This window comes from Podarcis liolepis (assembly GCF_965112155.1).
Source record: "Podarcis liolepis genome assembly, chromosome: 9".
In the NCBI taxonomy this organism is placed as follows: domain Eukaryota; kingdom Metazoa; phylum Chordata; class Lepidosauria; order Squamata; family Lacertidae; genus Podarcis; species Podarcis liolepis.
In genome coordinates this window covers 47,957,222-47,984,752 of record NC_139564.1, presented here as the reverse complement: position 1 = coordinate 47,984,752, position 27,531 = coordinate 47,957,222, and the positions used below count along the sequence as shown (strand labels likewise).

At 41.7% G+C, this 27,531-nt stretch overlaps 1 long non-coding RNA gene across 1 annotated transcript in view; it reads left to right on the top strand.

Moving 5' to 3' along the window:
- The window catches only part of LOC310714773, a 75,344-nt gene that overhangs the window by 18,380 nt on the left and 29,433 nt on the right, over nucleotides 1–27,531 (top strand). The window contains exon 2 of the long non-coding RNA XR_014530061.1: nucleotides 10,062–10,146. This is a non-coding gene — a long non-coding RNA (uncharacterized lncRNA). The remainder of the gene's footprint in view (nucleotides 1–10,061; nucleotides 10,147–27,531) is intronic.

The window sequence follows — 27,531 nt, the reverse complement described above, 5'->3', positions numbered from 1 at the left end:
AGTACATTGTCAGCAATATGCTGATGACATACAGCTCTACTTCTCTTCCACACCTGCAAGTGTGGCAGTGGATGTGCTGGATCATTATCTTGCTCTCTGGATGAGAGCCAACAAACTGAAGCTCAATCCAGACAGGACTGAGGCACTGTTAGTGGGTGGTTCCCTAGACCAGATAGACAGGAGGCTGCCTGCTCTTAAGAGGGTTATACTTCCTCTGAAGGAGCAAGTATGCAGCTTGTGGGTACTTCTGGATCATTTGCTGTCGCTTGAGGCTCAGGTGGCCTCAGTGGCATGGAGTGCCTTCACCACCTCTGGCTGGTGGCTCAGCTGTGCCCCTATCTGGACAGGGATAGACTAACAGACATACTGTTGTCTATGATCTGGTAACCTCTAGATTAGATTACCTCAAAGTGCTATATGTGGGGCTGCCTCTGAAGATGATTTGGAAACTTCAGCTGGTAGAGAATTCAGCAGTCAGGTTGGTCACCAGGACAAGATGGTTTGAGCATATTACACCAATCCTGGCCCGACTGCACTGGTGGCCGATTAGTTTCTGGGCTCAATTCAAAGCTCTGGTTTTGACCTATAAAGCCTTAAACAGCTCAGGAGTGCAATACCTCAAGGACTTCCTCTTTCCATATAAACCTACTTAGACTCTGCTATCCTAACCTAGGGCCCTTATTTGTATGCCTTGTCCACGAGAGGTCTAGAGGGTGGCAACATGAGGACGGGCCTTTTATGCAGTGGCTCCATGTTTGTGGAATGCTCTTTCTAGGGAGGTTTGGTTGCTGCCTTCATTATACACCTTTAGGCACCAGGTGAATTCTTCAACCAGGGCTTTGGCTGATTAACATCCTATACCCTTTTAATTGTGTTTGTGGGAGGGGGTGAGGGATGAGGGTTTATTGGTTTGTGGGGGGGGGTTGCTCTTGTTTTTATTCTGTATTTTGTGTTTCATTATGTATGTCTATGTTGTGAACCACCCTGAGATTTACAGATGAAGGGCAGTAAACAAATTATAACAACAGCAGCAACAACAAAAGGTAGCATTAGTTGCCGGAGTACTCTGCTTTGTGCAAACTTCATGGAAGTTTTCTAATGAGGAGCAGGTTATGAAGAAGAAAGGACTCTTATAGTAGTAGTTTTGATGGTATCGCTCTAAAGATTTGACAGTAGGAATGTTCTTTGGTTGTACAATCCTTCTATAAATGGAAATATCTATAGTAGTAGAACAGGGTTGCCAAGAATGCTGAGTTATTCTTATTTGCAGCTAATATGATGATAGTTCCCAGCAGTAAAATGGACAGCTTGAAATTTGAGGCTGTAGAACTATTTGATGCTGTAAGCAAGTATCCCCCCCACTCTCGGAGAAACAAATGCTTTAATAAAGGAAATATACCACAATACACGGGTGGTGCTGTGGTCTAAACCACTGAGCCTAGGGCTTGCTGATTGGAATGTTGGAGGTTCGAATCCCAGCAACGGGGTGAGCTCCCATCGCTTGGTCCCAGCTCCTGCCAACCTAGCAGTTCAAAAGCACGTCAAAGTGCAAGTAGATAAATAGGTACCGCTCCACCAGGAAGGTAAACAGCGTTTCCGTGCTCTGCTCTGGTTTTGCCAGAAGTGGCTTAGTCATACTGGCCACATGCCCCAGAAAAACTGCCTGCGGACAAATGTCTGCTCCCTCGGCCAGTAAAGCAAGATGAGCGCCGCAACCCCAGAGTCATTTGCGACTGGACTTAACTGTCAGGGGTCCTTTACCTTTTTAAATATCACAATACAGTAAAAGTATAGATCCAAATGGTGGAAACGTGGGCATTATTTAAGCCATCTATATTGTCATGTGCCAAGGGGTTCTAGGGTATGCATTTCTATGTGAAGCCTCTTCCAGCCATTGGCTCAGCTGCTATGATGTCATGGAATGCTTGTGGATGTTCTAACTCTTGATGAGTAACAGATCAGCTTCTGTTGTGAAAGCATAGTTTTCCCCTCTCCCACAAATACTTGACAGCAGAAAATAAGGTCTCACGTGTCACACCACTGTTTTCATAATCACTTTGGATCACTGCTAACACCCTGCCCCTGCTATCACACACTGTAGAAAGGTCTGCTCCATCCTTCCCCATTAGTATCCTTCAGATATTTTGGACTACAACTTAAGCATCCCTGAGCAGTGACTGTAGTAGCTAGCACTACTGGCAATTCTGCGGCACCAGGTTGGGAATGTCTGCTCTATTCTAAATGCTGCATTCATTTACACTGTCCTGCAAATGTAAAAGCGAAGGAGGATGTTGCCTAAAGGTATATTTTAAAAATCACACCTGCCCTACAATATGTTTTCAAGGAACCAAAATATATCCCAGCAGCTGCAATATGTAAAGTGAAACAAACAACATGTAAATGAAACAAACAAAATCCTGTTGAAGGGGAAAACAGAGGAAGAAGGGGTTTTAATTTTGATGGGAAATAACAACCATATAAAATCTTTGCAAGGAAGTATTAAAAGAATAGGCCCAAGACAAGGCTGCTTGGATGGGTGGTCTAGTCAGTTGGGTCAGTTCACAGTAATCATCAAGAGTTCACTGAGAGTTATAGCTTCCCATTAAGGATTTCAGTACATATGCCAAAGCAGCTGGCAGGGGCATTGATTTCTGCTTAAGACTCAGATTCTTAAAATATGAAATAAAAAAGACTCATTAAATTTGCATATGGTAAAATATAGATGTAAGGATGCACATTCTGGCTGCCTTTCAGAGTGAATGCTGCCATATAAGTAAAACAAATAATTGTGTTTTTTACAGGGGAGGGAAAGAGAAAAGATCTAAGGTCTTGTGCAAAAGGTTTGGTGCTCAGCCCACTTCCTAATAATGCTCCTCCTCCGCCTCCCACCCCCTCTGTATATAAATTGCAGGCTTGCACACATACTACATAAAAATTAATGTACCCAGTAGAGCTTTAAAAGAAATATATATCACCTTTAACATTCAAAATATTAGCAGCTTGACAGATTCATTTACTGAACTGGGTAATTACAAACTTTTTGTGGCAGCTTTATCCTGAGACTCAACATCCATTTTTCAACATAATCAGCTATGTAGGAACATGAAGGGTAAAAGAACAGAGCCTTCTTAAATCAGTGCTCTGTCCTCTGTGATGTGTTGGGGTTTTTTAATCAAAATGCTGAGTCAAAGTAACCAGAAGAGGAAGAAGAATGCAAATCAAACCAATTTGCCCAAGTGTGCATATGTGGAATTCTTTCTTCTTCTAGCCATGTGGACTAGATGTGATCTAAGGCTGTGACTACTGGAATCCTGCTCAGACCACTCACCTAGGTTTCTGAGATTGCACCAGGAATACCAATGCTGTTTGAGCACTATCTTTGCATCAGTACAAGCTTGAAGTTTATTTTCTTAACAAACATGAAAGCTGAGGTTTATTAGGGTGCTAAATCTGCACTTTGTACCAGGTTTTGCAGTTGCATAGACCAAATATTGATTCTGACTATACAGTAGAACAGAAACTTATTCAATGATTGGCTTTCACAGTAATCCTGGCTAAGGACTGGCTGTTCAAAGAAGAAATATAATGGGCTGATCTCTGGTTGGCTGTGTGTGTTGAACATTAATTTACACAGTACACCTGTTGCTCATGGTCTCATGGACAGTATTCATACTATGCTACTCCTCCTGAACTTCAACCTTGGGTATCAATCCTTCTTGTGTTTCTTCCTTCCCTGAGTTATTTGACTCTTTGTCTCTTATTGATATGATGTGGAGTTCTCATAGTTTGTCTGTAAGAATAAGGAAATAGATAAGCAGCTACTTTTCTCCCTCCAATAGATATACTGTGTTGATAAATTAAGATGACCCATGGCATTCAGAGACTCTTCTAATTAAGATGGAAAGAACTACAAGTTTCAGTTTATTATTTTTAAGAATTCATCACAGTGTGAATGCACTATGAGCTCATTTGAGCTTTTAGTCTGTAGATGGGATTTTGTGTGGAAAATATTTTCATTTCTAGTCATAAAGTTAAAAATGGCTCTCTTAATTGAATTCTGTTTTTAGCAAAGAGAGCTTCAAAGTCTGAAGCAAATAAATGTAAAGGTCAGTGATTTATGGCACCAGTAGTTCTTTACTTTGGAGTACAGAAGCTTATTCTCACTCTCACTCTCAGTAGATTTTTCTCTCAACAAATTATTCTGCTTTCCAATTAAAAGATGTAAGAAGGGAGGTTACATACAAGGCAAACAAAGATGACAAGACTGGCCACAAGTTTGAAAGATCAAATAGAGCACTCAGATTACAAATGTGTTTGGCCAAGTCAGGTCAAACTGTTGGTGTTTCTGGACTTTCACCTTATATGTCCCAAGTCTGTGTGATGGATTAGGTGCTGATTAGGGTCAATATTACCAAAAGAATGTTTGAAGCCTTGCACAGTTGTCTACCTCTGATCAGTGAAGGATGTGCCAAGATTGTAAGGTGTCATAAATGTTTTGGTTCCAGCAATCCATTGAGAGGGTCACCATGTTTGAATCTTGAGTTTTATGGGCAGGATGGATAGATTGATAGATGATAGATAGAGATAGATAGATAGATAGATAGATAGATTAGATAGATAGATAGATAGATAGATAGATAGATAGATAGATAGATAGATGATAGATAGCTATAGATAGATAAAATTCAAACTTATAAATGCAAATAATGAAGTCAGTTGTTTTTATCAAACTGAGCACTGCTCTTCTTTTTCAGTTAACTGAAAAACACAATTCCAGAGAAATGCCTGTGCATTCATAAACTCCATCAGTGATTAAAGCACCAGTTTCAGGTTTGCACAGCAAGTGTACTTCCTTAGAGAGTTGCTAGGTTCCTCACAAGGTTCATCATGATATTTAGTCATTGAGTTACTATTAGGAGCATTGGTCCTTTCAGTTCGTTGAACGTATGAAATAGTCAGCTGGAGCACCTTGCATAGGAATAAACCCACTTGTGAGTTTGACCAGCTTGGACCACACAGATCCTCTAATCTGGATACAGAGTAAAGTTGGTTTGGACACATTTAATGTAGCACTAGTTTGGGATAGCATTTTATACTTCTTTTACTATTAGGTGTGTGCTTTGTTTTTTTGCATGATCTAAGTACTCCACACAAATTTGACAAATTGTCTGTTCGGCTCAATTTCTTTTCAGAGATTAACTTTCTCAAGATGCAAATCCTAGAAATTATTGTGCTTTAACTGTATCCAATTTTTATCCCAGGACACATGCTCACAATTTATCTGACATTACTCATAGATTATTTCAATCCAAAATCTATTAAACTTGTTTTCCTCAGAATTAACAAGTTTAAGACTGTAATGGGATTTGGGGAAAATTACATAAGTCTGACTCTTATCAAATATAGTATGCATTTTCTAATCAGTGATTCATATCCTTTTTGCATACCATATGAAGAATTGTTAGAATATGGTTTTATTAACAGCAAAAAAAGGTCTTAAAGTGAGTCCATAGATGTTTCTTTTAAAAATGATTTTGAAAAATAAAATGAAAATTTACTAGAAGTAGACAAGAATCTGACAGGCAAAAAACAGTATAAAAAAGTTGGAAAAAGATTTAGTGGAAAGGGATAAATCTGAATCGGCTGTTAAAATGAATTGCATATTTGATGGTACTTCTTTCAAAAGGTTTTTCATAATCACTTCCTAAAGCTGGTAGAAGAAAATGAATGAAAAACCTAGAAACTGTATTAAGTTTAGTCTCTCTGGTTCTCATGGTACATTATGGGAATAATCACTTAATAGGAATGAAGAACGGATTCTGCCTCTACTCTGTGCTTACGAGTACATACACCCACAGTCTGTAAGTGACTGAGGAAGCGAATTCTGGATACACACGTCCTTCCACAGTGGGGACATAGGTTTCCGGGTGGGAGTTGATCATAGTTAGGGTTTGCCAAACGTGCCTTCCTCTTAGCATGTTTCTCCCTTTCATCCTGAGTTCAGACGTCTTCAGAGTCCATGACACTTCTGGTAAAGGCGGTTCTCCAATTGAAGAGCTCGCAGGCAAGTGTTTCCCAAATGTCGGTGGTGGTGGGTTGGCTAGGTAGGAGACCTAAGAAGGTGCCACTTGACCAGGAAACCCCTTGACTCTAGAACAGGTCCAATCGATATACATTTTAAAAACAAAAAATGCTAGCAATTCTCTTATGGCATGTTGGTTTGCTCTGGTATACACTTTGAGAATTTTGGGCGGAGGGATCATAAATCAGTGGTAGAGGACAGGATTTGCATCCAGAAGATCCCAGGTTCCATCTCAGGCATCTCCATCTAAAAAAGGACACAATAGCAGGTAATAGGAAAGACCCTTCTTCCTGTGATCCTGCTGGCTAGAGTGGACAACACCAAGCTAGACAAATTGTCTGACCTGGTTAAGATAACCTCCTACTGGCTTAATTCCTGTGTTTAGGGTGGTAACTTGGATCAGCCTACAGTGAAAGATAAGCAAGCACTTCATATGTGCTTACGGAGGCATATTCACATTTTGGATATATTTGTACGTTCTTGTCATTTTATGACTATGTCCTCTGGCTGGATTAGAAAAACACAGGGAGCACGTTAACTCAGAACCAATACAATAACCGATTCAATCTTTGAAACTATCTCTTCATGATTTTCACTGTGTTCTCTCCTTTATGTTGACTCTGATGACAGAAATCCATTCATCAGTCCCAACTGCAACCTTCATTGATTTTGGTGGATCCAAGATGAAATCCACCATGCTTTGTTTTCTTCATAACCAGACAAAGTACTCATAGAAGAAAAGTCATTTTGCTTTCACCTCAAATTTTTCTAATTTCATCCCTTTGAATGTGTATGAGTTGGATGCTTTGGTTGTTGGGATGTCCCGCTGTACTAACCATTCTACATGTTTCAAAGCTAGATAATGGTGGTGGTCAAACAATATATGAGACAGGATAGCCAGGGTCAGATTTTTTAAACAACAACCCCACCACCTGACCCATAGCCACCCAAAAAAGAATGGATCAGGGCTATGGCACTGGAGGAATGGGATCTTCCCTTCCCCTGTAGTGTTTTTCTGATCTAATTAATAGGCATATTTCTGAAACTCCTGTTTGGTCATCTGGAGAAAACAAAAGGGTATATAAATGTTTTTCTGAGTGAGGCAAATAGCAGCTACGGAGACCAGTTTCATTTAGGAAAATGGAACCAGGAAAGGGTAGTATTTTTTTTTAACAAACAAAAAACCCTCTGCCGATCTAATTTGGTTGCCAGCCATGGTTGCTTAAAGCACAAAAACAAACATCAGAATGTTGGCTCATAAGTCTTCTGTCTCTTATCAGACTTGGTCGGTCCTCAGAGTGCATAACTGTTAAAACAGCCTTTATTTGTATTTGCTACTGAATCTCTGAGACTGCACCACCATATAATTACAAATAAAAATACGATATCCCAGCTATAAATAGTACGTTAAGCCTTAACAGTTAAGGTACATGTAAAATAGCACCACAAGGTATGCATTTAATAGTGCACAAGGAAACCAATTGAAGCTGCATCATGTAAGGGAGATCAATACTTTTCTGGATATTTTTTCAGTGTCAGCCTTAATCAGATACGTTCTTTGTGCAAGATCTCAATCACTGAGCTGAGCATATTGAATTGATCAGTGCTCCAGCACACAATGCACATATTTACTTGATTATTTCCAGATGACTGGTTGCCCAGCATTTCCCTGAGACGCTTCAGTGTAGCAATCATTTCCTACATTTCCCCTTTTCCTTCCCACTATGCAAGAAAGCAATCCTTCCTCTCAAGTGTCAAATATGCAGTCTAAAGCAAAAAAAGGTTTGTGAAACCTTCATTCTCATCTGTATAGCATCCTTCTGATTCCCTCAAAAACTTCAGGCAGCAGACACATAAGCTGGTCATTGCAATAACTTCTCACCTCCATGCAACAACTGTAAGCAGTTGTTTTTCGTTGCATTCAACATATCTGCATTTTCATTTTAACATATCTGCATTTCCTATGAACATTAGAAGAACCCTGTGAGATCAGAACAAAGGCATATTTAGTGTTGTTTTTAGAGTGGTCAGTTGCCTAAGGGAAGCCTACAAGCAGGACATGAGGACAATTGTATGCTCCCAGTATACAGCCTCAGATACTGCAGGTAGCACACATTAGTCATCATGACTAATGACTGTTGATATTCTTACTTTGCATGAAGTTGTCTAAACACCCTTTAAAGCCACTCAACTTGGCGGCCACCACCACATCTTGTAGGAACAGATTCCATAGTTTAACTGTGAATAAGTACTTACTTACTCTGAATCTTCCCCAGGAAGATGGATTGACCGTTAAACCAGTCAGAGAGTTGCAGGCCCAGGCGTAATGCCCCTAAGTCCCCTACCCTCCAGAGAATTAAAGGACAACTGAGATTGGTTTGGATCAAAACAAGCCACAACTTAATTGAATACAGATGAAAGAGGTTTGGCTTCAGCATGGGGCAATCAAATACACATAGGTCAATCTGTGCAGGGATTCCTAAGACATACATCAAATAGGGTGACCCCCCCCCCAAAGGGACCGCCATCTGGAGAAGTACCATCGACCCTTGTCCCCCACCTGGGCATGAGGACATGGCAACTTCCCCCGGATCCCTTTAATGGGACACACCCACACCCCATTTGGAGGGACAGGCAAGACTCCATCCAAGACTACAATTGCCCCAATGCCCAACCCAGTTGTGATTATTGCCATTTCGGTATTCTAATACTACAATGTGGAGAAGGGGACAGAAGGTGATGGCTAGACTATAACCAAGGCAACCATCATATCCTTGATCAGGAGGGAGAGGGCAAATTATAAGTGTATTTTCTGAGGTTGGTGGGGAAAGAGGCCTAAGCTTTGTATGTTGCTGAACAAAGCACACAGCTCCATATCCAAGATGGAGTCTGCTATTGGGGTGACACAGTTGGAATATAAAGAGAAGCTGGACTGTAAGGGTCCTGATTTGGGCCGCCTTTGTGAAGATCTCCTGAGAGGCGATCAAGTATCAACAGTACTGCTGAGGTGCCTGTCAGGCAAGACCACTGCCGATTCCCAGTAGTAAGAAATTATCTGAACTCTCAAAAATTGTGAGTAAAGACATTCAGAGGTGAAAGAGGGAAGACACTGGGGGATAACTCCATCTACACCCACTCAACTACTTCAGTCTGTGGAACTGGTGCCACATAATGCCCGTTTTGTGTTTGTAAGAACTTGGATCTTTTAGTGTGACAGTACCTACACGTTGGAACTCCCCGTCTATTGATATCACGCAGGCGCCTTCCCTGTACTCTTTTGGCACCTGCTTAGAACAGGATTGTTTAGACAAGCCCACCCAGATATGTAGAACATAGATTTGTTTTTAATCCCTTTTTAGTTTATTGCTGATTTTAACTTTTCAGTGTTTTCATTACTGCTAATAATTCTGGATCAGTAATTTTATTGCATTATCTGTTTTGTAAACCAGTTGGAGGGTTTTCATTTTTACAATCAAGAGGTGTATAAATTTTATGAAATAAAATAAATTAATAACATTGCAGGGTTTGCTTTTGTTTCAGGTTTGGTGAGCAATGCTGTTCCATTTATTCCTCCTCCCATTTTTCCTATCAGCTTGTGGCCACCCCTTTTGCTTTCTTGTTATCGCAACTGCTTTGGAACATAACTATTCATCAGCTTCCCTCCCCCCTTGATTTGATACCATATTACATGACAACATTCCCTTGCACTCCTCTTCTTGCATGTTTCACCATTGGCATCAGTTTGGTATTTTAGCCCCATGCTTAGGATAACAGAATGGGGCTCTTGAGGCATTAAGAGTAATTCCTTTCCTTGCCACTGACCTGCCTTATGACCTTTGAGAAATCAATCTACCATTTTCTCAGTGCCCCATTTTCATCAGTCATGCTTGCGCAAACTAGAAACCAAGTCCTTTAAAACAGACATCCCTTACTCTGTTGTCTCTCTGTTTTTCACTTAATAGTTGAATTTGTTTTCCAGGATTACAAGTCAGTGAACAATATGAAATACACTGAAGGCCACAGCAGGAGATCGATCATCATGGCTTGAAATTCAGAGTGCTGTGGTGAGTACATATTTCATCTAATAATTCCTTTCATATCCCATCCATCTTAAATTTAACACGTCCCTGAGTGGTGTCGCAGAGAATTAGGGAAGCTTAAATCCCCAGGCCGAAAAAAAGGAAAGAAAAGGAAGTAAGACTTTAGGGATGTCAGAGGAGGCAGCATACCAGCGTAGCAAGTGAGGAATGGTGCCCAGATTTCTTCAAAGACCTCCAGGGCTATCTCTCTTTCTTTCTCTCTCTCTCTCTCTCTCTCTCTCTCTTTCTTGATAGACGACCTGTTTCTTGACAGCTAAACTGCCAAGCCAGTCTTCATTATCGGCGGAGGGGGCAAACTGTGCACTACTGATGATGGAATGCTTTGCCACAAAGAATGCTTTCTGTGGCCAAACTGCTTGAGGACATAGCTAGGCCAATAAGGCCAAGATCTCACCTAGGAATTAACCTAGTATAAAACTGAAATATTTATATTTATATACTTTGACTGATAGGGCGACTTGATAGAACAGCTCTAATACATATGCACTCACTACAATACCGTCCAGTAAGATTTGCAGGATCCAGTGAAGGCTCTTACTGTGTTAGTCTCACAGGATGAGGCTTTCTAGATTTTTCTAGGTCTAGTTCAACTACTCCCCTCAACTAATATTGCAATCCTAACACCATTTACCTGGAACTAAGCACTCCTGCCAACCTAGCAGTTCGAAAGCATGTCAAAGTGCAAGTCAATAAATAGGTTGGCGGGAAGGTAAACGGTGTTTCCGTGCACTGCTCTGGTTTGCCAGAAGCGGCTTAGTCATGCTGGCCACAGGACCCGGAAGCTGTCTGCGGACAAACGTCGGCTCCCTCGGCCAGTAAAGCGAGGTGAGCGCCACAACCCCAGAGTCGTCTGCGACTGGACTTAACGGTCAGGGGTCCCTTTACCTAAGCACTCTTGAATTCATTTGGACACACTTCTGAGTAATCATGGATAGGATTGGCTGTAAGGTGCCAACTAGATAAAGCATGAAAGATGGATAAACAGGAACTTGTAAAGTTGTTTCTTTAAAAGTTTAAAAGCAGTCACAATGTGGAGGCAGGGGTCAAGAATCATATTGATATAGAATTGTGAGGTTGGTCTGGATCCCTTTTAGGCCTGTGATTCTGTATCTGTGAGGTTTAGAATCCAGCAGAAGAACCTGCTGTTCTGGTCAAACCAGTCTCTAGGTTAGATAATGACCTTACTTGGCACTTAAATACCATAATCTTAAACAATAGGGGGTCCAGCAGTCAAGAAGGCAGTTTCTCACATGCTGTAAAGAAAAGTGAGGGGCAGGTGAGACAGGTGAGGTTCATCAACCTGGGAAAGTAGCCCATCTAGGAGAAGGAAAACTCTGATCCTAAATCTCTGCAGCCTTCCGAGAGATCTTCAGGAGAAGAAAAGGAATAAACCCAGTGTGGAGTCCCTAAGACGGTTGGATAGCACCTTGTGTGCCTCCTTCTGGCAGCTCCTACAGCCAAGCTGATGCCAAACGTATTCCTCTGCTTTCCTTTGGACCACATCAGCGAAGCCAAGAGAGGGGTCTTGTCGTCTGGCCAGCCCAGGACCTCCATACACACTGCCCAGGCTTGCACCCTGGGAAGGCCACTTCGGTGCTGCTAACACAGTGGTTTAACTTCATCCTCAGAGGCACACCCCCTTGTCTCCTTAGACAGATGGATGCCAACAGCAAAGTTTTAAACAGTGAGCCATGTTGCCACAGCAACAATTAAATGATGGTGGTCTCCAGAAGGAGAGGATGGGCCTTTTACCCACCTTAGCTGGCTGGATGCCATGTCATCCTAGGAAAGACGACAATAAACCTTGGAGGGGACTGTGTGAGAGAGAGTTTGGCTGATGCTGGGATACACAGAGACTTGACTTTCTCTGTGGGTTGAATGCCAAAGCTATGGCTTGTCAGATAGGCTTCCCTGGAAACCTAATGGGGAAGCAAGATCTGTTGTTGTGTTACTGCTCAGAGTCCTTCCTCCTATGCTCAGGTTGTATATATGTGAAAATACAACCATATATCCTAAAGCTCAAATGGTCTTCATTTAAGGAAACCAAATCCTGAACTTCTGCTGTCTCTCACCACTCGGAGATTGGGGTACACACACCAACATCATATCAGGGAGGGGAGATTCAACCCTTTCCCCATACACCATTTCTCCAAAGATGTTGCTGTATTTTATTAACTATAAGTTCATGTTTAAGAAGTTTTTGCTGAGCATGATCAAGTCCTTGAGAAAAGTGATGGGAGGGCTAGGGTAAACAGAAAAAAAAATGGCTGAGAATGTGGCTGGATGTGACAAATAAAGATCTGCTTGGGCATCACTAACATATACTAACATGGATAAGGGAGAGATATCAAAGCTATTCATGTTTTGGAACAATAGTGAAGATGAGGATGTTGATAATGGCTGAGCTATACATTTTTGTTTCTAACAGTCAAAATATAAAGTGCCATTGTGACTTCTTATGCCAGAGTGGTTTCTTAAACGCTTGCCTCAGTCGATTGAGAAAGAAAATGGCATTTATCTTTGTAACTTTGCTTAAATGACCCAGGGTTATATGCAATGTTATTCATACTCAGAGTAGATCCATTTAAATAAATGGGCATGACTTACTTAGGTCATTAATTTCAATGAGACTGTTCTAAAGCTTTGTTGGATAGAGTTCCAAGTTTCCAAGGATCTGTGCCTAAGACCAATAGATGTTAATCTGTCTGCTCAAAATTATGTCTTAAGGAATGCCACCAAAGCTATGTTTATTGTTGATTTGTGGTCTTTAGGGAATACAGCTGCCAAGTCCTCTCCCACTGCCACCACAATGAACTAGGGAATGTGTCTTCACTATTACAAAAGTCACTCTAACAAAAGTTCACTTAAACGGAGACCAGTTCAGTTGAATTCTCCAAACAACTAGCGCCACATTTACCATTGTTTACTTTCTCTGTGTTTCAGCTGCCTTGTCTCTTAGACCGAAATCCTGTACCAGCTTAGGACTTTTGCACACTTACATTTTGCCCTGCACTTTAAAGCTGTGTCCAGGTGCTTCCTCCCCTCTTTTTTTTTCTTTTTGCCCAGACCTTGCCCCGTTTAACCCCACTCTTTAAAGTTGAAGCACAACAAATGGCAATCCAGGTTTTCCGCAGATTGTTGTTGGCGGCAATTCAGCTTTAAAGAGCAGGTTTTCACAGGTGAAGGGTGGGATGGGAAGAGGAGTGCTTGACCGCAGAGCTTTAAAGTACAGACCATGCCTGGAAAGCATGGAGAAAAGGTAAGTGTGGATAAGCCCTTAACTGGCATTGAAGCCACTGAACTTCATTTGACTTACTACTTAGTACATATGCAGAGATTTGTACTTAGTTCTAGCTTCTGCCAGTCACCTCTTGTCAAGGAACTGTCCATTGACATCTTTCCACTATGGAAGATGGAACTAGTATGCACAACCAAGGCAAAATGGATCCTTGCCCATCAGCTTATGTCAAGCCCATTGGAATGACACCAGCTGATTGGTAGCTGGCTTTAGGGGGGGGGGGTTAATGGCCTTGTGGGCCAGATTTGATCCCATGGTAAGCCAAGATTGGTCTGTGAGCCAGAGAGTCCCCACCACTATAGTAGATGTTGTACATGCATGGCAAGCATGTACAAATGACTTTCCTACCCACATCTCCAAGTGAACCATAATATTAATCATGTATTCACTTAAGGAAGTTTCTTTGGACCATCATAGTTTAAACTGCACAAAATCCTTAAAATGAAGTCTTGAGTTCAATATACTACATACTGTAGCATTTAAGGAAGCTTCCTAGAAGTGAGTTGTTCTACATACTGGGCATGCTATGTATTGCCACTACTTTATACCTGCTTGGTTTGTGTCCATTTGCAGACTTGCTCTGTCCCCACCCCGCCCCATTTTCAATTCCCTAGAGGAAGAGAAAAACATGAACAAGGTTCCCATATCTCCAGCTGTACAGCTGTGGTAAGCAGGGGTGGGGGTGGAGATACATATGCCATACTGTAATGGATGACTTCATGACCTCAGAGGCTTGCCATGGTCCACCAGGGCCTAGTTCTCACAAGTCTCCTGCAGATCTGTTGTGGTCATGGATCCTGTGAGGCTCTGGCTTCTGAGAAAAGCAGACGCACACAAAATGCTGCAAATCAGTGTGAGAAAGGTCACTTAGTGAGCCTGAAGCAGCCCATCTGTTCTGGCAAAGTGCATGAACTTAGAATAATCAACCCACTTTGCCAGATATTTTTAGAAACACTTGTAGTAAATAATGTGGAGGATTCCATTTAATAGCCCTGACTTTTAATGTCTGTCTTTTTGTGAGGTTACTCCTGTCCTGGTTGACTGTGAGATAAGATGCTGAATGAAGTACAAGCAACGCACAATTCTTGGAAGTGTTAAGCAAAGTTGGAATATTACAGGTATTTGCAACATCAGGGTGTAAGACCTATTGTATTTAAAAAGGTGATTGCCACTTGCCCAGTCATATCTTAAAGTTGGAAAGATGCTTCAATTATTACACTGGACAATTGGTTCACAATAGCCCTGTTTGCTGCCATTTCAAGAAAGTCAACACACCCATTGCAGGTCTGGAGGAACTTCATTATATATATCATTAGACAGCCATTCAGACAATTAATTTGTATGTTCATTTGGTGAAACCTATAGGTTTGTTTTTCACCTGATCACTATGGATCTTTTCTTAATCTCCATCATCGCCTTTTCATGCCCACTCCTGCTTGATTGCTTGTTTCCCTAACAGATGAGCTATACTGTAATCCCATGGAATTACAGTTTGTGTTGTTTTGTTGTTATTGGACTACATCTGCCATCACCCCTGACCATTGGCCATGCTGACCTGAGCCTGATGGGAGTTAGACAGCAACATAATCTTGAGGGCCTTAGTTTAAACTCAATTATTATTTGATTACACAATTTGCAAGTCTCAGCTTTTATGCTGAGTTTTCTAAAATAGTGATCACTGCTGCCCTTCCTTAATGTAAGAAATAGCAGGATAGATGATGTTTCTAGAACTATGTACAGCCTGAAACATATTGTGCACTGGCAATAACTCCATTTAGCTGCAAGCTGCTCTCTGGAAATCTACCAGATTTGTCTGAGCATGATGTGTAACCTGGGCTGTTGTGTGGGTCCTTTGAATTACTGTGGTTATGAGAAAACTATATGGCATGAATCTGGATGTAGCCCAACCCTGAAACATTTGTTTTTAAGCTTTTGGGGAAATACACTTGTAGTGGAGAAGTGTGGGGAGAGCACATTAGTGGCACATAACCTTTTCCTTCTCCACTGCTTTCCCACTCCAAATCATGCCCCCCGTCACAGCAAACCTTCCCACTCCCTGGGGTTGTCAAGAACTTGTCTTCTCTCACAAGCCCATGTTAGATATCGCCTCCTCCATCATGTTTACAGTGTCCTCAAGCATTTGCATGCCACTTGTACTAAGCATCACAGCTGTAGGTACTGGTTTGCTGGAAACTCTAGACAGCTCTTTAAGCGACTGTCCTTCATTTGCAGGGTAAATAAAAATATATTGGTGCATTTACTTTTGATTTGTAAATTGTGTTGAAATGAAACCTCCCTATTAAATCTGTTTCATAGGCATTAGCAGCGCAGAACATGAGGGCAATCATCTTGACAACCTGCTTTCATTTGTTTTAAAGTGACAGAAAGGATGGGGTAATTTTCTAATGTTTTGTAACGTTTCAGAGATAATTTCCTGCATTGAAATCCGGTCTGCCAGTTCAGAACAAGATTCCTGGCATTCTTCTCAAGACGTTTAATACATTTAGGCAGTCTCTGAATATTTTCCTTTCCTTTCCTTCGCCACCCCCACCCCTTATTTATGCATACTATATTCGTATTTGGTGAAATAAGATACAGTCCTTATCAAGGAGTAGCACCCATTGAACATAGAGGAGCTTGCTTCTGAGTAAAAATGCATACAATGTTAGTGTTCCTGACATGAATTAAGAGTGCAGTCTTGGGCTCTTTCAGGCACGCTCACTATTCCATGGGTGATGCAGCAACCTTGCATGAGCAATGACACCCGAGGTGGGCACCAGAGAGGTGCATGGGGGTGGGCGCAGGCACTGGGGTACGGGGGCAGAAGGTGAAGGAGCCTGCTGTGGCACCACCGTCCTCACCAGACCAACCGCACCCTGCACCAGAGCTAAGCAAGGGTGCGCTGAGCCACCTGGCCTCCTGACACCCTCACAGGAGAGAGCCTGGCCAGCCGACACAGCTCCTGGTAGGCACAGAACAGGCACCTCCACACCCACTCCCCAAGTGCAGCCTGTCCTGGTGCTCCTCTCTGTGAGCATTGGTAACTCCAAGACTGGGAGAGGAGCGCTAGGTGGGGCCGCACTGGGGGCCCCCTAAAAAATCCACGCCTGGGGCCATGTCCCCTCTGGCAACCCTACGCTATGCCCCTGAGGTTATGGATGGCTCCAGGTTTTTTCTTTGATCCTACTGTCCCTCTTACCTATAAGGTCTATTATCAGTGGAAGGAAAGCTGGTGGGACCTTCAAGTAAACATGGGGTGTGAGGAGGACATGATGACTGCACTGTTGGAGGAAGTGGTGATAGTGTTGTTGAAAGAGAAGGAAGGAAAGTGGCAGGATCATCTCTCTCATCAATACATTTGCCCATATGTGCTGCAGTAAGAATAATATTTCATCCAGCTTTGTGGTAAGAACTGAGGGGCCTCTAAACAGTTGAAGGAATGACAATAAAGAAGTGGATATGTTCTATTCTGAATGCCTTTTCAAAGGTTTTGTTTCCAAGATGAGTCCTGGTTTTCAGCATCTGGAAAAGAAAGGAGGCGGCTGACAGGGTCGAAAATAAAAGTTTTACTAACTGGAGCATATAATCTAGCTATACCTTATTTAGTCCATAAAACCCTGTATGCTTTCATTTTGGTACTGGTGTGTGTGTGTGTGTGTGTGTGTGTGTGTGTGTGTGTGTGTAAGTTTGCATTTGTATTTAGCAGATCCATAAAGAGTATAGGTTCAGAACATCTATATGGTAAAATGGAATTTGCGAAACTTGTGCTTGTGTGTTGATTTATTGTTTGTAACATTGCATACATCTAGCTATCCAGGAAGAGTTGACTGGCTTATAACCAATAGACTCAAGCCCCAAATATGTAGAAGGCCACCTCTTTCCCTACAGACCCTCTCAGGAGCTAAGGGGCCCCCTTGGTAGTTCCTCTACCCTCAGAGGTCCAGGGGTTCATGGCCTGGGAGAGGGAATTCTCTGTAGTGGCCCCTTTGGAGTGGAACTCCATTCCCTCAGAGATGCATCTGGCACCTTCATTACACAGCTTTCGGGAAATGCTTAATATGCACCTGCTTACCCTGGCCTTTGAAACTTGAGGTGTATGTTTTTAGGACCCGCCTTATTTTTACAGTTGTAAGTTGTTTTAAATCGTTTTTATATTGTGTTTTAATACTGTAACACACCCTGGGACTTTAGGGTGAATGTTGGGGGAATAAATGTCTACTTAACTCTCAAGAGAAGTTCTTCAGGCCCTTTGTATGCTTTTGAACAGGATCCTAGACTGTTCTAGCAGGCTTGGTGTTTTTTAAAGTTAACTCTTCGGTATGTTTTTAATCTGCTGCCATTGATATGTTTTTATGATGCTGTTTTACTGTTTTACTGTTTATTGTTTTATTTTTAATTTTTTACTGTTTTATTTTTTATTGTTTAGTTTGTTTGTAATATACTTGTGACATATTTTTGTTGTATACCACTTTGAGTTTGATTTATCATGTAAAGTTGGAGTATAAATGTCTAAACAAACAAGCATATAAATTAAAACTGATGTACCTATATTCTTAAGAGGTGTTAGACGCCATATTCCTCAGTGGTAGCCAAGGGCCTTCTCCCACTACAACATGGGCAACATCTTTCTTTGTCCTCTTTTTATTCTGATTGCATTTCAGTAGACGGTCTGTCAAAGCAGCATCTGCAGGGAACTGGCATGTGATAGGAGATGCCGGGAAACTAAAATAACCGGGGATATGGACCTCCAAGCTGCTATAAAGAATTGAGGCTATAATGAAATGAATAATTAATGAATATTAAATTAATGAATTAATAATTAATAATAATGAAATAATGAATACCAAATCATTATGAATAATGATTAATGAAATGACGTTCAAGAAAAGTGCAAAATTCATAAAACATATTTTCTATAGAATGTGAGTACTCCTGACATATTGAAGCAATACAACAAATATAATAGAGAAAATACAATAATTTCAGTGAGAGTAAACGGACTGTTTTGTCATCAGTGTCAGTAGGGTGGCCATTTACACATCACTAAAAAAAAGAGGACAAGGTCAATAAAATGACGGGTCACCTATTACTTTCAGAGTCCAAAATAATGTTTTTAAGTTACTTGAAATACTCAGTTCTGGAGGTTGACCTAGGAGTAACAACTGCAGCTGTACGAATCTGTATAGCCAAAAACTGGAAAAAGAACAGTGCCCCATCAATGGTAGAATGGTTTGAGAAAATCTGTAACATTGTAATAAAGCTAAAAGTAGCATACTTAAAAAGACCAACCACAGAATAGTGGTCCCTATTTATTATATTATGGAATTGCTTTGTTTCAAATTCTTGTCAAATATGTACCGGTATATACAATTGATGTACAAATAAAACATGCATTTTTTAAAAAATCAGATGAGGACACAAATTTGCATAAAATTTGATGGTGCAGATAGATAGATAGATAGATAGATAGATAGATAGATAGATAGACAGATAGATAGATAGATAGATAGATGTAGTTGTTTAATCGTGTCCGACTCTTTGTGACCCCATGGACCAGAGCACGCCAGGCACTCCTGTCTTCCACTACCTCCCGCAGTTTGGTCAGGCTCATGTTCGTAGCTTCGAGAACACTGTCCAGTCATCTCGTCCTCTGTTGTCCTCTTCTCCTTGTACCCTCCATCTTTACCAACATCAAGGTCTTTTCCAGGGAATCTACTCTTCTCATGATAGATAGACAGACAGACAGATAGATGCAAAATTAGAAATATTTATTGTAAGTTAAAGGAAAATGCCATACTTTTCACCATAGCAGGGAAGACCAGATGACCTTTTTCTGTGCTCAGTCTGCTGTCCAGGTAGCTAAGTGTTGATGGGAAATTTCAAGACCACTGCTGTTTCTTCTTAGCATTCCTTATCCATAAAACATACTTGGACCTGACAATCCTTCGGATCTAAGACATCTTCAGATAGAGGGTTGTCCTCTGTAAGATAAGATACATGGCTGCCCTAAATGTCAATCACAGACTTACAAACTGATCCTATCAGATTTATTTAGTTCCATTGATTTCCATTGAAATAACATATTTCAGCGTTGATCAAGGCACCAAACTTGAATTACTGAGGTTTTTATTCCACATATCATGATTACTATCAACTAGCTTACTAGCAGTTCCAGAAATTAGAATAATTGTTTCAAGTAAAAAAAGTGGGCCTCATTTTATGTTGAGAGTGATCATTCCAGCTAGTGGCTATTTTAACTTTCTCTGTCTTCAAGGCATCCATAATTTTAAAAGTTCAGAATAATTTTTAGTTGATAACATCGTGCTACAAAATTTCAAACATTAGCTTAATGCATTTACTGCTGCTGTACTGGAATAGTAGCAGAGATCTGTTCCTACCCTGTTGATTAGATTTAGCTCAGCTTTCAGTATATTACACTAGAAACATTCTGGTAAGAGTAGCTGATTTGGCTATGAAGACGTGTTTGACAGGCAACAAAAACAACGTTAACTTCTCCCAAGATTCCAAGAAATGTAAAATATTTGTATAAATGTTAAAAAGTTTGGCTTCAGCTTTTCCCAAAGGAAGTTTTGTTTGGGAATTGTTAATAAAATAACAAAAACTGGCCAGTGGAACACAGCATGCTTAAGTATTGATGATAGAAATCCTAGGCATTCATTCTCACAGCCAGGTAAGGCCTTATAGAACTGGCTAACACAGGACATTACTGCTGGAGAAAGGAATTGACACTGCAAACGTTTCCAGCATATTATATTGTTCTAGTCTTGTGTAAATATCCCAAATCTAAACCAGAAAGTTTATGTAACAGATGCCAAATCAGTCTCTCTGTACATATTCGGTTCCCAGTGATTTGGAGAATGATATGTTTTTCTGCTTAATGACACCGAAAATTAGTCCAAGGAGAAAAAGCCAAATATGCAACATACCCTTAATGTCTATGGTGTCATTTGTTTATAATTATTTATTTCTGTCATAGGATGTAAACATCCTTTTGAACCGTTATAAGGATGAAAGACCATTACCCAAGAGAAAAGTGTTAGGGACATTATCTTCAGGGCATGTGGAAAACAATTGACAATAGAAAGAGAACACATTGTGTTGTTAACGATGCTCTCTTTGAAATCCATGTACTCTTGAATAGTTCCTATTGATTTCATTGGAGCCTGCACTGGAAATCTCTGGGTGGATTATATTCCATATCTTTTCATGAAAATATATGTATTGTTTCAAGGCTCACTAATGGTGATATGATTAAACAATGTTTTTTTATTGCTATTTGGATTATTATTTTTTGCTGTGTTTCTGGTATAGGTTTTTATTAAGTAGTTGTAGGAATGTACTTTCATAAACTATCCCAAAGAAGATTTTAATAATCTATATCATAGTCCAAAATCATGCAGATTTTCCTTTAAAGTTACTTTTGATGATTGTAATAAAGCCCATGGGAGCATAAAATCATTTGCTGGTGGAAAGAATGCATATCAAAAACTTTATTATGAAAATAAACTTATTTTGAAAGTCTACGCTTTTGCTACATCTGCATCAGTTTCTGAACCTGGAAGCCATGTCACATCTTTCCATATGCCACATTCTTGGAGCCAAGTCACGGCATCATTTTCTCACTGTACAGTGATTTTTTCTTCCTTTTTGGCAGTCCGTTTGCGAAGAAGATCCATGTGGATCCCATTCTTTGAATGAAGTCTGTTCACAGGTGGATGCTTCTATTGTGTACTGCATCTTCAAGAGTCAAACCCAGAAAGCCTTACCCACAGGTGGACCAGGTGGACCAGATGACCATGGGTCAAGTTGTGGTGCTATGCTGCTCACCTGATCTCCATCCAGCTGAGTAGTTGTTGCACATCGAGATGCAGAGGAGGGCCAAGGTTGGCACAGGGCAATTGCACCAGCAAGAGACCTGGATTGGCTGCCCCATCATGTTTGCACGGCGCTGTGGGTTAAACCACAGAGCCTAGGACTTGCCAATCAGAAGGTTGGCGGTTTGAATCCCCGTGACGGGGTGAGCTCCCGTTGCTCGGTCCCTGCTCCTGCCAACCTAGCAGTTCGAAAGCACGTCAAAGTGCAAGTAGATAAATAGGTACTGCTCCGGTGGGAAGGTAAAGGGCGTTTCCGTGTGCTGCTCTGGTTTGCCAGAAGCAGTTTAGTCATGCTGGCCACATGACCCGGAAGCTGTACACCGGCTCCCTTGGCCAATAAAGCGAGATGAGCGCCGCAACCCCAGAGTCAGCCACGACTGGACCTAATGGTCAGGGGTCCTTTTACCTTTACCTTTAACCTTAGCATCAGCTCCATCTGCTCAGCTTCCATAACTGCCTTCCACTACTGATGGTGTCCTATTCAGTGGACAATCCTCTATATTTTAAGTTTTTTGTTTGAAGGGCTGCCCAGGTCTAAGTCCAGTTTAATGATAGAGAACCATAAAAGGGGGGTGAGACATTTGAAGGGGTCCATCAACCAATAGCACCTAGATGGCAGACAAGCCACCATGTAGATCATCTGATCACTGTCCTCCCCATTATGGTGAGATGTATTAAATATCTATTTAAAACTAGCAATTATTGCTAAATTTGTATTTACATATATCCATTAGCATATGCCACTTTTATACAAAATGGGGCCCTCTTCTCTCCTCTATTTGGCAATGTGTAAGTGGCCACCTTTATGGGTAAGAGAGCTGGCAGAAACAATTTGACTTTTGCAGCGAAAGCCTATATGAGATGCTGGGTCTTCATCACATTTTTAGGAGCTTTAACAATCCTGCACAATGGATCAGTGGCCGAAGACAATTCTCAATTAACATTTGTCCCACCCCCACCTGGAAAATGTGTTTGGCTTCCTTTCCTTTGCACCAAATCTTGATCACATCCCACCTGCTATTTAACAAATACAAAACAAAAATCATATGGGTTGCATCTGACTAAAGTGCAACCAAATTTACTGAAATGGATGGACTTAAATTAGTCATGATTGAAGTCTATTCTGAGTATGACTTAGGTACCGTGGTGTGAAGATATATAAAGTGCAGTTAGACACTTCATATATCCTCTCTGTTCAGTTTAGTTTTTGTTTAAATTGTTTGTGTATGGTTGAAAAATACAACAAAACATTTCAAAACTGGGGGAAAACTATTCTAGATAGTCACAAAAATAAAGTGAAAGTTTTTTAAACCAAAACTATCCTTTCTGTAGCTGTTGCTTAATTCATGACATGCTAAGAATTAAAATATAATACAAAAGCTCATTTTTATTAGCGGTCACTCGGTGCTTATGAAATGTTACTGAAAGCCCCAAGATTTCTCATTGCAAGTATAGCCGAGACTTCCTTATTTTGAGTTTCCTCTGCATATCTTTTGAACTAATGCATCTCATCATTAATTTGCAATTTACTTTTTTCAAAGCTTTATTACATGAACTTCCAATGAGATTCTTAATATTTATCTGTATCTGCTTTTCGTCTTGGTCAAGCAACTCACCAAGCACCCTGTCACCATTTTGAATTCTCTTTTACTGTTATTCCATCTACATCCTGCAAATCCAAGCGGAATCTACATATAGCTTTGCATCTTTTCCTAAACTACTCCAGGATATATCCTTTCCTGTTTAACTGCATTGTGAAGTTTTGTTGAAACTGTCAGCATTGTTGTATCAGGCTGATTTTTTGTGTGTGGCTGAAGTTTACAACAGATTTTACAATCATTTTAAAGCACCTGGCACCTGCGTGCAGTTTTTGAGCAGCAAAGATACAAGTTGGCTCCCTGCTGATCTCACAGGGACTGGTGTATGTGCTTATGCAGTTTCACAGGTGTATATGATTCCAGACAACCCCAGGTCAGTTTGCTGTACTGTTTCAGCAGTTGTAAAGATCTGCTCTGTATCTTTCCAAGGAGCTACAAAAGCAGTTCTGAAATAGTATCTTCCCCTTTTAGAATAGAATAGAATAGAATAGAATAGAATAGAATAGAATAGAATAGAATAGAATAGAATAGAATAGAATAGAATAGAATAGAATAGAATAGATTCTTTATTGTCATTACACAAGTGCAACATTGCACAAAGTGCAACGAAATTGGATGCCATCCCTTAAAACAACAAAAGCAAAACAACAACAACAACCAAACAAACCACATTCCAGCCACACCCACACCACACCCATCAAACTCCCAGGTCACACTATCGAGTTACAGCATTCAAAAAGGCCACAGCTCTTGGATAGAAACTGTTTTTCAGTATTTGTCTTTGACTTGATGTTTCTATATCTCCTGCCAGAAGGCAGTAGTGCAAACAGACCGTGTCCCGGGTGAGATGAATCCTGCAGGATGTTATTTGCTTTCCTAAGACAACGGGAACCGTACAGTTCTTCCAAAGATGGGAGAGGATGACCAATAATCCTTTGGGCTGTGGTTATGACCTTCTGGAGCACCTTCCTCTCCCTAGCTGTACAACTGGAGAACCAAGCACAAATACAGTATGTAAGAATGCTCTCTATGGAGCCTCGGTAGAAGGACACCAGCAGTCTCTCACTCAGATTGTTCTTCTTTAAAAGTCTGAGGAAATAAATTCTCTGCTGGGCCTTCTTCACCAGAGCAGTGGTATGTGCGCTCCAAGTCATGCCCTGATCGATAGCTACTCCCAAAAACCTGAATTCCGCCACCCTCTCCACCCGTTCCCCGTTGATATACAAGGGCTGAATGTCCGCCTTTTTTTTCCTGTAATCCACCACCAATTCCTTGGTCTTAGCCGTATTAAGAGCCAGATTGTTCTCTCCACACCAAACACAGAGCCGCTCCACCTCGTCCCGATAGGCGGACTCATCCCCTCCTGAAATGAGCCCTACCACCGTAGTGTCATCAGCAAACTTGATGATTTTGTTGCTGGAATAGATGGCTGTACAGTCATACGTATAGAGAGTGTAGAGCAGGGGACTCAACACACAACCCTGTGGTGAGCCGGTGTTAAGGCTAAGGGCTGTGGACATGTGTGACCCTACTCTAACCCTCTGAGAACGTTCTGACAAAAAATCCAAAACCCAGAGACAGGTGGAGTTGGAGAGTCCAATCGCCTCTAGCTTGGACACCAGTCTATGGGGGAGGATAGTGTTAAAAGCAGAGCTAAAATCCACAAACAGCAGCCTCACATAACTCCCCGGCTGCTCCAGATGGGACAGAGCAGCATGGAGAGTGGTATTGATGGCGTCTTCTGTGGATCTATTTGCTCTGTATGCAAACTGGTAGTTGTCAAAAGTTGATGGAAGACAGGAAATAATGTGACGGCGCACCAGTTTCTCAAAACACTTCATGATGATTGGAGTCAGTGCAACTGGTCTATAGTCATTCAAACTACTGATTGTGGATTTTTTAGGCAGAGGGACAATAGTTGACGACTTCAGGCAGGGTGGGACAATAGACTGGTGTAAGGACTTATTGAAGATCTTAGTAAAGACCCTCGCCAGCTGATCCGCACAGCCCTTTAACACCTTTCCAGTGATGCCATCAGGTCCAGCCGCCTTCCTCGGATTCGCCATCCTCAAAACCTGTCTCACCTCATGTTCCTCTACCGTGAATGAGGGGCCCCTATGGGCTGGTGGCTGTAATACCGGCGTCTCAGGTGGCTCCTTCTCGAAGCGAGCAAAGAAGAGGTTAAGCTCCTCCGCCAGCAAGGGGTCACCGTTGACAGCACCAAGGTTAGGTTTGTAGTTGGTAATATGCTGAATCCCCTGCCACATCTGTCTTGTGTTGTTGCTCCTTAAATTATCCTCAATCCTCAGCCTATAATCCAATTTTGCCCGTCGAATACCCCTCCTCAAGTTTGCTCTTGCTACACTGTAAAGCTGCACCTCGCCTGACCTGAAAGCCCTGTTCCTTTCCCGCAACAGGCACTGGACCTCTCTATTCATCCAGGGTTTCTGATTGGGGTAAAACCGGATGGATTTATTTACTGTGACAGTGTCTGTGCAGTGATTGATATAGCACAGAACTGCCGCCGTGTGCTCCTCCAGGTCTGAACTATCGAAAATATCCCAATTGGTTCTCTCAAAACAGTCCTGCAGCTGGTGAATAGCACCTTCAGGCCAGATTTTAACAGATTTTAATATTGTGGGAGCCCGTTTCCTGAGTGGGATATATGCTGGTACCAGGAACAGAGACATATGGTCGGACTGGCCCAAGTGTGGCAGCTGTAAAGCCCTATAGCCGTGATTTACACTCGAATAAACTTTATCCAGTGTCTTGTCCCCTCTTGTGGGACATTTCACATGCTGATAGAGCGTTGGGAGCACTGTTTTAAGTTCAACATGGTTGAAGTCTCCCGCAATGATGTGCACAGCTTCAGGATACTTGTCTTGCTGGCTGCCGATAAGGTCCTGCAGGCATCCCAAAGCCAAGTTGGCATTGGCATCTGGTGGCACGTACACACCAGTTAACATAACAGCTGTGAACTCCCTAGGGAGATAGGCTGGTCTACATTTAACAGCCACATATTCCAAATCCGGTGAACAGTGACTGCCCACAGTCTTCGAATTATTGGACCAGCATTTGTTCACATATACACACAGCCCCCCTCCTTTGGTTTTTCCGAAGTCCATGCCTCGGTCATGACGATGTACCGCACAGCCTTCCAACTGAATAGCTGTGTCTGGTATGGACGGTTGAAGCCATGTCTCAATGACAAATAAAACGCAGCAATCTTTTACAAGGCTGTTCTTTGCTGCCTGCAGCCTCAATTCATCCATCTTGTTGGTAAGAGATCTCACATTAGCAAGAAATATGCTAGGGAGCGGTGGTTTAGATGGACTCCTCTGCAATCTTACCAGGACGCCAGCCCGACAACCCCGCTTTTGCCTCCTGTCTCTACGCCGCCTTCGCCTCCTCCCTGGAGGCATAGTAATCCATGGAGAGCCCGGTGGCCTGGCTACTCCCCCAGGAACGTTATCTGGGCGAAAATAATCAGCTCTTACAGCTTGTTCACACTGTAACCCGACCTTCAGAAGTTCCTGCCTGCTGTAAAACTTTCTTGCCCGGCCAGACATACTCAGACCAAGTAAAAATAATAAAAACAAAACAAAACGCTGAGGGAGAGCACTAAGCCACAGCGTCTATGCGCGCTGCCATCTTGTATATCTTGTATCTGGTTACTGGCTATTAGATTCCCATTAAACCACTCCTTTCCTTATTCGCTTGTTCAAGGCTGAATTAATTTTCGGTCCTCTTCACAATCAGGAAGGTGCAAATCCCGTGTAGACAAATGGCATCCCAAAGCCAGCGCCCTACAGCAGCTGAACTGTCAGTTGGACTTTAACTGCCAGTTGGACTTTACCTGGCTACTCCCACAGGAACGTTATCTGGGCGAAAATAATCAGCTCTTACAGCTTGTTCACACTGTAACCTGACCTTCAGAAGTTCCTGCCTGCTGTAAATCTTTCTTGCCCGGCCAGACATACTCAGACCAAGTAAAAATAATAAAAACAAAACAAACAAAACAAAACGCTAAGGGAGAGCACTAAGCCGCAGCGTCTATGCGCGCCGCCATCTTGGATTTTTAAATTTGTCCTGCTACTCTCGCAACAAAATAAACTCTTATCTAATTACTGCCCCTTTCCTTCACAACCACATAACCTATATTGCATACACAAATATAGTTCTGGGCCTATATTCAGAACTGTGGCCATTGCTCACGAGTTTGCTGCTTCCTGTTGAGCTCAGATGGGTTGTTGCAGAAAATTGAAACTTTTCACCTTTGGGATTCACCCCTCATGGAATGCTGCAATGATATCACATTGCAAGACCAAGTGATAACCAAAGCTATTATTTACAGAAGTTTAACAGAAGGAAGGGAGTGGTTTGAGCTCTGGATGTGAGTCTGATTGGCTGATTGAATCGGGATCTGGTCCAGCTGCGTGTCTCCTGGCTTTGTAAACAAAAAAACAAATACTTGCAGACAGGGATCATAGAGATTTGCCACCTCCATGATTTCTGGCTGCAACCTCTGTGCCAGGAGATGTCCTATAATGCTGTCATG